Source organism: Colobus angolensis, unplaced genomic scaffold, assembly GCF_000951035.1.
Source record: "Colobus angolensis palliatus isolate OR3802 unplaced genomic scaffold, Cang.pa_1.0 Scaffold286, whole genome shotgun sequence".
Taxonomy (NCBI): Eukaryota; Metazoa; Chordata; class Mammalia; order Primates; family Cercopithecidae; genus Colobus; species Colobus angolensis.
The window spans coordinates 3295800-3306167 of NW_012116110.1; the positions used below are offsets into that span (position 1 = coordinate 3295800).

Below are 10368 nucleotides of genomic sequence, written 5' to 3' on the forward strand. Positions count from 1 at the left end.
ACAGCCATCTCAAAATATGTCAAAAAAATGTATTTGGAGGTAAAATATTTTGATTTCCTAAAATACAACATTTTCCACAGGACATGCCTTCACACTGTCCCACAAGACGCATTCTCCATTATTACTTTGCCCTTGTCACAGCCCCTTTGTCTTTTTCCTTCAATTCTCAAAAATCAGTATGAGTCACAATCACCTGCAACTGTTTGGCATGTTTCCAAGAAATAAGATACTCCGCACAGTCAGTTTACTTACACAGATCCTTACTTACTTTTATTAAGCAGATTGTAGCCAGGTCAATGTTCAGATGTAGAAGGGAAATGCACCAACTCTTAATTATAAACCTCTCCCTATGAAGGGAAAGGACAACGGACTGAGAACCCCTAATGGTTTATATATATCCCTGCCTGCTTTATCTATTTGATCAGTTTAGACACATATGAGTGATATTCCCAAGTTAAGCTATTGTTACAATAAACATCTGTATACACCAGACTTCTAGATTCACACCATGCACCACTCAGATTATGTCCTTCCTCAAAGAAAAAACAACAACAACAACAAAAAAAACTCTTGCCTGCCCCAAAAACCTATTAAAATACAATCCAGCAAAAGCATAAGAAACTGTGGGGGTCATAGGCTTCTGGCTCCCTAAAAGTTCACTAAAATCACTGACATGAGATAGTTTGATTCACAGGAGAAAAGGCATATTTAATGTGTTAGCATGGGAGCCTTCAGAAGGAAAACCCAACTTCCCAATGAGGCACAGAAGTTTATATGACATCCTGAAGTTACAGGGAGAATGAGGGCTTGGATCCTGGTAAAATAGGTTACGGGAAGGAGAAGGGGAGGAATTCTATTGAGGGAATCAATGATAACCAGAGAGAATGATGGGATGGGGAAACAGAAATTAACTTCTCAATAGTTCTTTTTGGAATTTAAACAATCTGTGGAGGTAGTCTTTATCTTGAATAGGGTCTGTTCAGGTATGGTGAGATTTTTGGTCCTTTCTGCAATGGATAATGAAATAACAGGGAAAGAAGCAGGGATAATTGTTCTCTTTGTTGGGGGAATGGGGGGATGGGGGTGTCAGTCCTATCTCTGTAGATAGGGGAAAAGTCTCTCTAGGAACTTTTTGATCTCTAAAGCCTTTTAATTTAAAATACTCATTTTTACCAGGGAGCCATATATTGGGGTGAAGTATTTTTATTTTCTTCAGAATATTTCAAACCTATAGTCCTAAAAAGACTAAATTTACTGAAAAAAAAAAAAACTGATACTAAGCTTTTGAATTAGAATAAGTATTATTTAAAGTTGAAAGATTTATTTTCCCTGCTTAAAAATTTAATTTTATAGGCCGGGCTCAGTGGCTCATGCCTGTAATCCCAGCACTTTGGGAGGCCAAGGCGGGTGGATCACCTGAGGTCGGGAGTTCGAGACTAGCCTGACCAATATGGAGAAACCCCATCTCTACTAAAAATACAAAAAAATTTAGCTGGGTGTGGTGGCGCATGCCTGTAATCCTAGCTACTCGGGAGGTTGAGGCAGGAGAACTGCTTGAACCCAGGAGGCAGAGGTTGCGGTGAGCCAAGATTACACCATTGCACTCCAGCCTGGGCAACAGGAGTGAAACTCCATCTAAAAAAAAAAAATTTACTTTTGTATTAAGCTATAGTGTTTTTGCTAGAAAACCACTAAGAAAACTATAGTTAGGAAATACATCTCTGGAAAAACAAAAATTAACTATAAATACTGAGTCTGCTTACCCTGATAATAACAAAGTAATAAATGCCTATGGTCTGTATTTAAGGAATTCAGATTAGCAACTTAGCTACGGTTTCACTAAAGTGGACATATCCTTGGCAAATTACACTGGACTCTCCTGTTAAAATATGAACCCCTCAAAACAAAGAGCCTCTATTTATAATGTTTAATGCCAAAAGTGAACCAAGTGCAAACTTCTTAATTTTAAAGTGAAATAAATGACTTGAAAGAAATATTCAAAATTCATTCTTATGTTTCTGTCATTTATGCAAGGTAAAGGAGGCAGCTGTCCAATTTTTCTGATCCCAAATATACTAATTAATCCTATCTTTATCCAACGATGTCAAACAAGTCTCTGAGAAGTAATGCTACACCCTAAAGCCAATATGGCTGATATGGCCAAAAGGTTAAAATGCATTATCATGGCCAAAAAAAGAGAAGCATAAAAGAGAAAAACTGCAGACCTACTACACATCAGGTGGGGAGGAAGCGTAACAATTAAGAATAGCTAACACTCTTTGAACAACCAAAAATAAAAATAAAAAGAGCGCAAAGTCCATAGGCCTCTAGGTGGAAGTAAAGACCTAGAAGATAAACTGCAGAAAGATGGATTGTTCTTCAATCCGGAAAATTAGAAAACAAGGGTAAAAAGTCGTTGTACCTACCAGTCATTCTCTATTCCCTTCGGTTTCCTTTTTTCCTATTATTATTTCTCAGATTTCTTTCTCTCCTTAATTCTTTTTATTGAAAAGCTGTTCTCTTTTCTCCCTTCCTTCCCAGTGATCCTAGACCATCCCCCCTTCGCCCTTGTTCTCAACTGGCTGGGAAGATTCAAGAGAGGCTTCCAACCTGCTGGCAGTGATGGATGGCAGTGCAGAGGCACACAATGGCGAGTGCAGGCGCGTCACCAGCCTTGCAGCTGGCCTTCCAAAGAAAGAACCAAAGCCGAAGTCTGTCCTGAGGGAGGCTGATTTATATAGCAAAGGGCAGAACTGCCTGTGGGCTGCATTATCTGCAGAGGGCCAAAGACAATGCATTAAAACACTCCTCAAGAAGAAAAAGCCAAGAAAGTTATGTTTGTAAAATGTTGAAAGGCGGGAAAAATGAAAAGACAACAGGGATGTGTTTGAAAAACAAGCAAAGACCCGCCGAAGTTCATGATCTAGTGACGTACAGACGCCAAAATGCAATGACAATAGGAAACAGAAGGAGTATGTTTTGATGTGCCTTTCACACTAGAAATATTTCAGATGAATAATGAGATGCCCAGACTGAAATAATCCAGGGCTGTTCAATCCAGCGTCATAGCAAAGTTTCTATCAATGGCAGGACCTGGACCAGAACCCAAGTGTACTATTTCTTTCAACTGTAACACATAGCCTATTTTTAATATAACTTTAACCACTTGGAATAAAGCCTTTTTCAAACAGGGAACAAGTTCAGTTTTGAGCATCTCTTATGAGAAAAGGACTCTGCCAGACACTGGAGAGCCAATAGTACAAAAAAAGATAAAGAAAACAAAAACATGGTTCATACTTTCAAGAAGCTCACAGCCCAGCATTTGGGAGCAGAAAGAGTAGGGAGACAACACAAGTAAACAAGTAATTAAACTGAATGTTGAGGCGAAGAAAGTGGGCTGAGGAGGTAATTGCTTGAGTTTATCAAATCCCTATGAATGGAATAGAGTTTAATTTTCTAAAAACCCCGGCAAATTTACTCACCCAAATGTGCACCAACAGACTATTACTAATCTCTTTCTTATTCTGCCCGTGTAAGCTAAAGTCTACCGCTGAACTCCGCCATTAAAATGACAACACATTGCCCCATAGGGACTAGAAAGTATGGGAGTGGGGGAGGGTGACAGACTACAGACGTCTTTCATATTCTTTGAAAGGGTGTCACCTGCAGGTGAGTTCCAGGCCAGAATACAAAACAGTCACAGTCCTCTCATCCTAGGGCATGTGAAACCTAGGCCAAACAAAAGGACCATATTACCCATTCTCAACAGTTTCCTCTACGTTCCTCAAGACTCAAGGGTGCTACAGAGTCAAAAGGCAGAACTTCTAATGAACAAGTAATTACTCAGCACTAGAGTGGTGGCCGGACTTCACTTAGCCGAATAGGGACACACTGTGGCTAGAAAGAGGGGCACAATGATGTGCGCCTGTAGTCCCATCTACTTAGAGGCCAAGGCAGTTGGATGGCTTGAGGCCAGGTGTTCAAGGCTATAGTGTGCTAGGACTACTATAGAGCCATTGCACTCCAGCCTAGGTAACCTAACAAGACCCCACACCAGCCCGTCGCCAAAAAAAAAAAAAAAAAAACTGGTTAGCAGCAGCACAGCAGGCAAACAGGGGCTATGTGACAAGCCCAAGTGTCGCAAGCACTAACAGGAGGCAAGAAGAAACACTTGAAGGTTAAAGGTAACCTCAGAGTTGGCCAAGCCCAGCTCAAGTATAATATTTTTCAAATCCCCATGTAAAGCTGGTGTTATAGTGGTAGCACTGGTGGCATTAAAAAGCAATGTTAGTACGGGTGCAGTGGCTCACACCTGTAATCCCTTTGGGAGACTGAGGCCAGGAGTTCAAGACCACCCTGGGCAACATGGTGAAATCCTGTCTCTACAAAAAAAAAATATATAAAGATTAGCTGGGCATGGTGGTGCATGCCTGTAGTCCCAGCTACTCAGAAGGCTGAGACGTGGAAAGATAGCTTGAGCCCAGGAGATAGAGGCTGCAGTGAGCTGTGATCACACCAATGTACTCCATCCTGGGTGACCCCTGAGTGAGACCCCTGTCTCAAAAAAATATAACTTTTTAATGTTATATGTTTTTTCAAACCATAACTTAAAAAAAGAGAAAAACTCAAGAACTCATTTTTCTATTTCCTCCTGAAACAGGAATCAGGCATATGTCCCTGTGTTAAACTAAATCTTTCCCATTCCTAAAATGTTAATAATTAACTTTCCAAACTTTATTGTATGCGAAAAAATGACTCATTCTTCAGGGAAGTGAATCACCATTACACAGACCATTAGGACAACAGAAGGCTTGCAGTCTCCAAAGAGCACACCAATAATTAAGTAAGGGCCCCCAAATCCATAACAATTTCACACTGGAGGGGGACTTAATCTGACCTGACCACGATATCAAATTTGTGGCAGATATTCATATGTTTTAAGACACTTACATGAAACTCAGTCAGAGGTCAATTCTTCTCTCATGGGGTCAATATGGATTGTCTTAAATTTCAACTTTTTCAGGCAACAACATCCTAATGACACTTCTAACCAGTGGTAAAGCCTTATTAAAAAATACTAGGGTTAAGAGTGCCACATTCTCTACCAGGCAAACTTTCCATAACATAAAATTCTTATCAAATATTGTGGAACTTATTGTTCAAACTACAATGGACCCTTGATACAACAAAGGTAAAAAGGTTTATCACTCATCACCATGTAATGAAAATAAATGCCTTGCTACAAATCTGGTTACTAGGTTGGCCTAATAATAACAGTTTCAAAGCGGATTTGCCTGATAGATCAAAGGACTGATTTGTTGGGAGATAGCAATTCTGTGTTTTAAGACATACATAGTTTATGAGTCTGTTTCACTTAAAGACATTTTAATAAAAACCCTATGCTTCATTTATCTTTGTATTGCTCACAGCAACCAGTACAGTGCCTTGCACATCCTAGGAATGCAATAAAACAGTTGCTGAACATAGTTCCTGACAACCAACATTAAAGTCTTCCCAAAGCAAGTACCAGGAAAACAAAAGAACAAGCAAACAGGACCTACAGCCATAAGTTTTGAAGAAGAAAAAAAAGAACATGCAAACATATTCTAGTATGCTTTTATTCTGATTCACAACTCAAATCTGAACAGGGTTTCCAGAAACTTGCTTCTTAATGTGCACATCTACAGTACTTTAAATTTTCATCCTGTTTATAGAAAATACAAGTAAAACTAATGTTATTTTTACACTTAGTTCCTTATTTCACAGAAATTTGTTACAAGTAACATCACCCCACCATCATGTGTAAGTAGTAGGAAATGAAAAAATACACAGTGTCTGCCTTAAACCTGAGTGCAATGAGTTTCAAAGCCCAAATGCAAAATATCTGACCATTAAACTAATTAAATTGCTAACAAAGCCAAACAGGAATAAAATAATATATCTAAGAAAGAAAAAAAAAGTGCTGACTGGAAACAGGGACAAAGGAGTTCTTGTCCCTGCTTGGCTGTTAATTTACTATATGACCTTACCTAATTATTTAGCTTCTCTGGGTCCCAACTTCCTTGTTTTAATATTATCTTTAAGGTCCCTTCAAGCTACATGCTAAGATTCAGCATATGTAGCAGTGTCCAGAAAACTGATTTACATTCATTATCCCCCTCCGCACTCCTCCCCTGGCAAAAGGGCACAGTTCACTTGATAGTTTTAAATATCTGAGTTTGGATTTCTATCAAAGGCAATTTATTAAAATGTCAGATGGGCTTAAGTCCATTTCAAGTGGAGAACTAAAGCGAGTATTGCTTACAGATTCAAGTTTCGCCTAGACAGCAGCTGCTGCTATTGAGAGAATAGACTTTAACAATCTAGCTGAAAATTATACCTCTTTACAAATGGAGAAAACTAGTAACAGGGATTTTCATACTCTCAAAAAGGCAGATGCATAGCTTTTCCTTTTTTTTTTTTTTTTTCCTTTTCCATATTCATCATGTTGAGAGAGAGGAAAGCAGAAAGGCTAGCTTGGCTTGGGAGGCAGAGAGGAGAATGGATGTCACCGTACAAAACCAGACAAGACCCTTTCAATTGATGTACTGTACTAGACAGCCCATTCTTCTAACTAATGCTCACAATCCAAACGAAATGAAAAGATTTCCTGTGTCTGGGATGGGAAGAAGTCTGGACAAGAGAGCAATACCATACGACAGTAGCTAGCTTAAAAGTGTCAAGACTCGCTTTCAAGATGGGATTCAGATCATTCTGGAAAGGGCCAATATAATGAAAATCTGTAGCTGAGACCTGATTGATTAAGCTATGATTTATATCTATGCAGAGCTTTAAAAAACTTTTGAAAGTACCTTTTGATACCAGACAGCATTAGCTTGTATAGTACTTTATCATATATTAATACATAGCAAACTTACTCAAATTTAATCCCTAAAACATTCCCATAAAGCATTTTAAAACTCCTTTTTCAGGTGAAGAAACAACGTGGAAGGATTAGGGGATTTGCCCAATAGCAAATGTTTAGCAAGTGTCAGAGCCTTGTTTTAAATCCAAGTCTGACTTCAAGTCTTCCAGTCTTCACCATTTTAAGATAACACTTCTGACACTAGTTTTCAGTCCCTACTATTCTGTCTGATTTAATAAATTGTATTTCTCACAAAATTGCTCCCCCACCCCCAATCTGTTCCTTCTCTGGCTTCTTAGAGCATGCTATGCATAATTCTCCCAGACGTGCACTTATTGGATCTTCTAATTGTTCATTTCCTTACGTCTCTGACTAGGCTCATTTCTTCAATAGCAGAGACTGTCATCTCTCTAGTTTCAAACGACATAGGTATCTTCAATCCCTGTGGCCTCCCCGGTTGCAACCACTTTAACTCCTTCTCTTTACCAACATGAATGCCCCACAAAGCAGGTGTTGCTATTGCTTCCAGAGGGTCTGGACCACAATGGGTGATGAATAAGTGCCAGCTGAACGGATGGTGGGTAGGTGAATGATGCAATGCTCATACATATTTTAGAGCACACATTACAATGCACACATTTACATACAGCACTCCATGTGAGTCTAAGACCATGAATTTGGTAGTGATTATTAAGTTTCTTCTTTGCTTTCTTTCCTTTTTCTTTTTTTTCTTTTAGATGGAGTCTCGGTCCCGTCGACCCAGGCTGGAGTGCAATGGCACCATCTCGACTCACTGCAACCTCCACCTCCGGGTTCAAGTGATTCTCCTTCCTCAGCCTCCCAAGTATCTGGGATTACAGGCGTGCGCCACCCCACCCGGCTAATTTTTTTTGTATTTTTAGTAGAGACAGGGTTTCACCGTGTTGGTCAGGCTGGTCTAGAACTCCTGACCTCAGGTGATCCACCTGCCTCGGTCTCCCAAAGCGCTGGGATTACAGGCGTGAGCCACCGCGCCCGGCCTAAGTTTCCTCTTTCTAAAATGTGGTTTGTCTTTCTCAATTTCAGAAACTTGCCCAAAGCATGTAGCTGTAAGTAGTACCCTGTCAACTTCAAGATAATGACCCACAAGACTACATTACCCTCCAGTTTGTCTTTTCTTGATACCAGTTTGAGGACAGCATTGATTAGGCCTATTAGAGCATGGCTGAAGTGTTGCCCCATTCTGGTTTCCTGTTACGAATCTGACACTTCTAGAAATTCACTGGTTACAGACTAGATCAAGGAAGGTGACTACTCAAATAATTAACTGTGACACAGAATACCCAGATAAGCACCATGTAAGAATTTACAGATTCTATTTCCCTGTCCACACACAGGCCAGTCCTTGGCTCACTATCTCATTCACAGGTTTAAAAGAACAGGTGATGACTCAGAATTCACTTCTAATCTTAGTTTTCTGAGCCTTTAAGCACACATACATCAGACAAAACAGCGTCAGGAGGACTGAACAGAAAGCCAGAAGCCAGATTTCCAGTTACACCCAAACTGATCCTCTAATGCACGTACACAGAAGCTGGGGGGAGTCATTTCAGTGTGAAGAAGAAAGCACTCTAAAGTGTTACCCAATGTTTACTAAGCAGAGGACGTGCCTACTGCACATTCTTCTGTTTTGCCCAGAAATGCGAACTAAAAAGAACCTTTTGTACAGGTAATCAAAGACACACAACCACAGTATGATACCCAGATCAATTCTGAAAAGGATAAGCGTCCTTCAAGGGTCAAATAAACAGTAGCTCCATTCTAGCCAACCAAAAAAAGATAAGGCTAACCATTTTAAATGTGTTTTTTAGCACTGAGCCATTTCCAACAGATTTGCCTGGCTGCTCTGGGGAGTCAGGCCTCCCTGAGTTCAGGTGAAGCCTCTACCCTTTCCCCTCTCTCTAAATTCTTCTCACTTTTTACCGGGAGGAGCAGCACATCTGAACACACGCAACCGTGCAGCCGCGCATCACTCTGTCACACTGAATCAAGGGGAGGGAACTCAAGGCAGTGAGTAGCTCATGTGCACAATGGAAGTTTTAAAAATTATTAGGCAGTCTATCCTTAACCCCAACTGCTGATAAAAGGAGATACATATCAAAGCCTGTTTTCCTAACCTTCTGCGGAGAATGTAAGTGAGCTGTTTCCGCTCCAGGGCGAGGTCTAGTGACACTCATCAACCCTCAGCAGACAGCATCCAGGGAATTCAGGACCTTGGTTTTATTGCTAAGGGTGTAGCCACTAGTGCTATTAACAGCAGCACACTAGGTCCTCACAGAGAGGGCCCCCCCTCCTTTACCAGGATCTCCCAACTCTGCAGAGAAAAGCTGAGAATAGGGTCCAGGGCTAAGGCTATTTCCCAGATTTAAAGGAAGCTGTAAGCGATTTTAAAGCCTCACCTTACCTCAGCTAACAGAAGAGAGGCGGGGGGCGGTGGGCGGAGGACCCACCAACCCAGGGGAATGGTAAAGAGACAAAGATCACCCCAAACGCACAAGCGCGCGCGCACTGAACCCGGACTGCAAAGCACATTCCATCAACCTTTCACTGTAATCGGCTTCCTGTGGGGTTTATCCCCTCACCCCAGTCCTCTCCAGAAAGTTTAATGCTGTTCGCACCGACTTTGAAAGGTCCATTGTTCCCTTCCCCGTAAACGTAATGAAAAGAGAGAGGGGAGGGAAAGAAATCGAGACACCGTTCCCGAGGACCCTTTCTTAAAGAGAGGACTGACTCCTGGGGGAGTCGGGTCAATCCTAATCCAGAGATGAAACCGGGAAAGGAGGCGCACGGGGGAAGGGCGGGAGGACGTTTTCCTTTTCGGTAGAAATGCCCAACGCCGAAGCCGGCCAGGCCGCCGGGAGCAGAAAAGGTGGGCGAGACCCGGGTCTGCGCTCCCGCAGTGGCCCCCTAGGGCAGCAAACGAGGCGGAGCAGGGAGCGGGTGAGCGAGTCGCTTCTTACCTTCCCCTACCCCGCTTAGCGTCCGTTAACTCAGGTGCCTACACAGCGGTCCAGGGAGACGGAGAGGAGCCCCTGGCGTCCTCGGGTCCAGATCTCCTCTCCATGGCCAGGAAGCCACTCGATTGCCGGAGCCCACAGCTGCCGCTCGTACGCAACTGGCAGCCGGAGCCTCTGCCTGGAGGTGAAATACTCTCCTCCCGAGAGTGACGCGCACTTCCCTCCGCCTCCGCCTCCTCCTCCTCCTGCCCCGAGCCTCGGAGGCAGGGGCCTCGGCTCGCTCTCTCCCGGAGCCGCCGCTCGGCTTTCTCTGCTCCTTCCCCTCCGGGAGGAAGAGGAGGAGAATCGTGGCCCGGGCGGCGCGGGCCTGAGCGTCCACGCGACAACAGGGGAGGAGGCGGCGGCGCGGGACGGAGTGGGGTCCCAGGAGTCGCTCTTGTCCCTGGTCGCCGGGCGCCGCGGCTCCCT

At 42.7% G+C, this 10368-nt stretch overlaps 1 protein-coding gene across 3 annotated transcripts in view; it reads right to left on the bottom strand.

The window, feature by feature from the left end:
- The window catches only part of TMEM2 (transmembrane protein 2), a 131665-nt gene that overhangs the window by 75291 nt on the left and 46006 nt on the right, over positions 1-10368 (bottom strand). For 2 of the 3 annotated variants that reach the window (XM_011948905.1, XM_011948903.1), the window contains exon 1: positions 9904-10364. The exons of the other annotated variant lie outside the window; for it this stretch is intronic. The gene's annotated coding sequence lies outside the window, so the exon portion shown is untranslated. Of the gene's footprint in view, positions 1-9903; positions 10365-10368 lie in introns of those variants that run through there. 3 annotated transcript variants of the gene reach the window in all.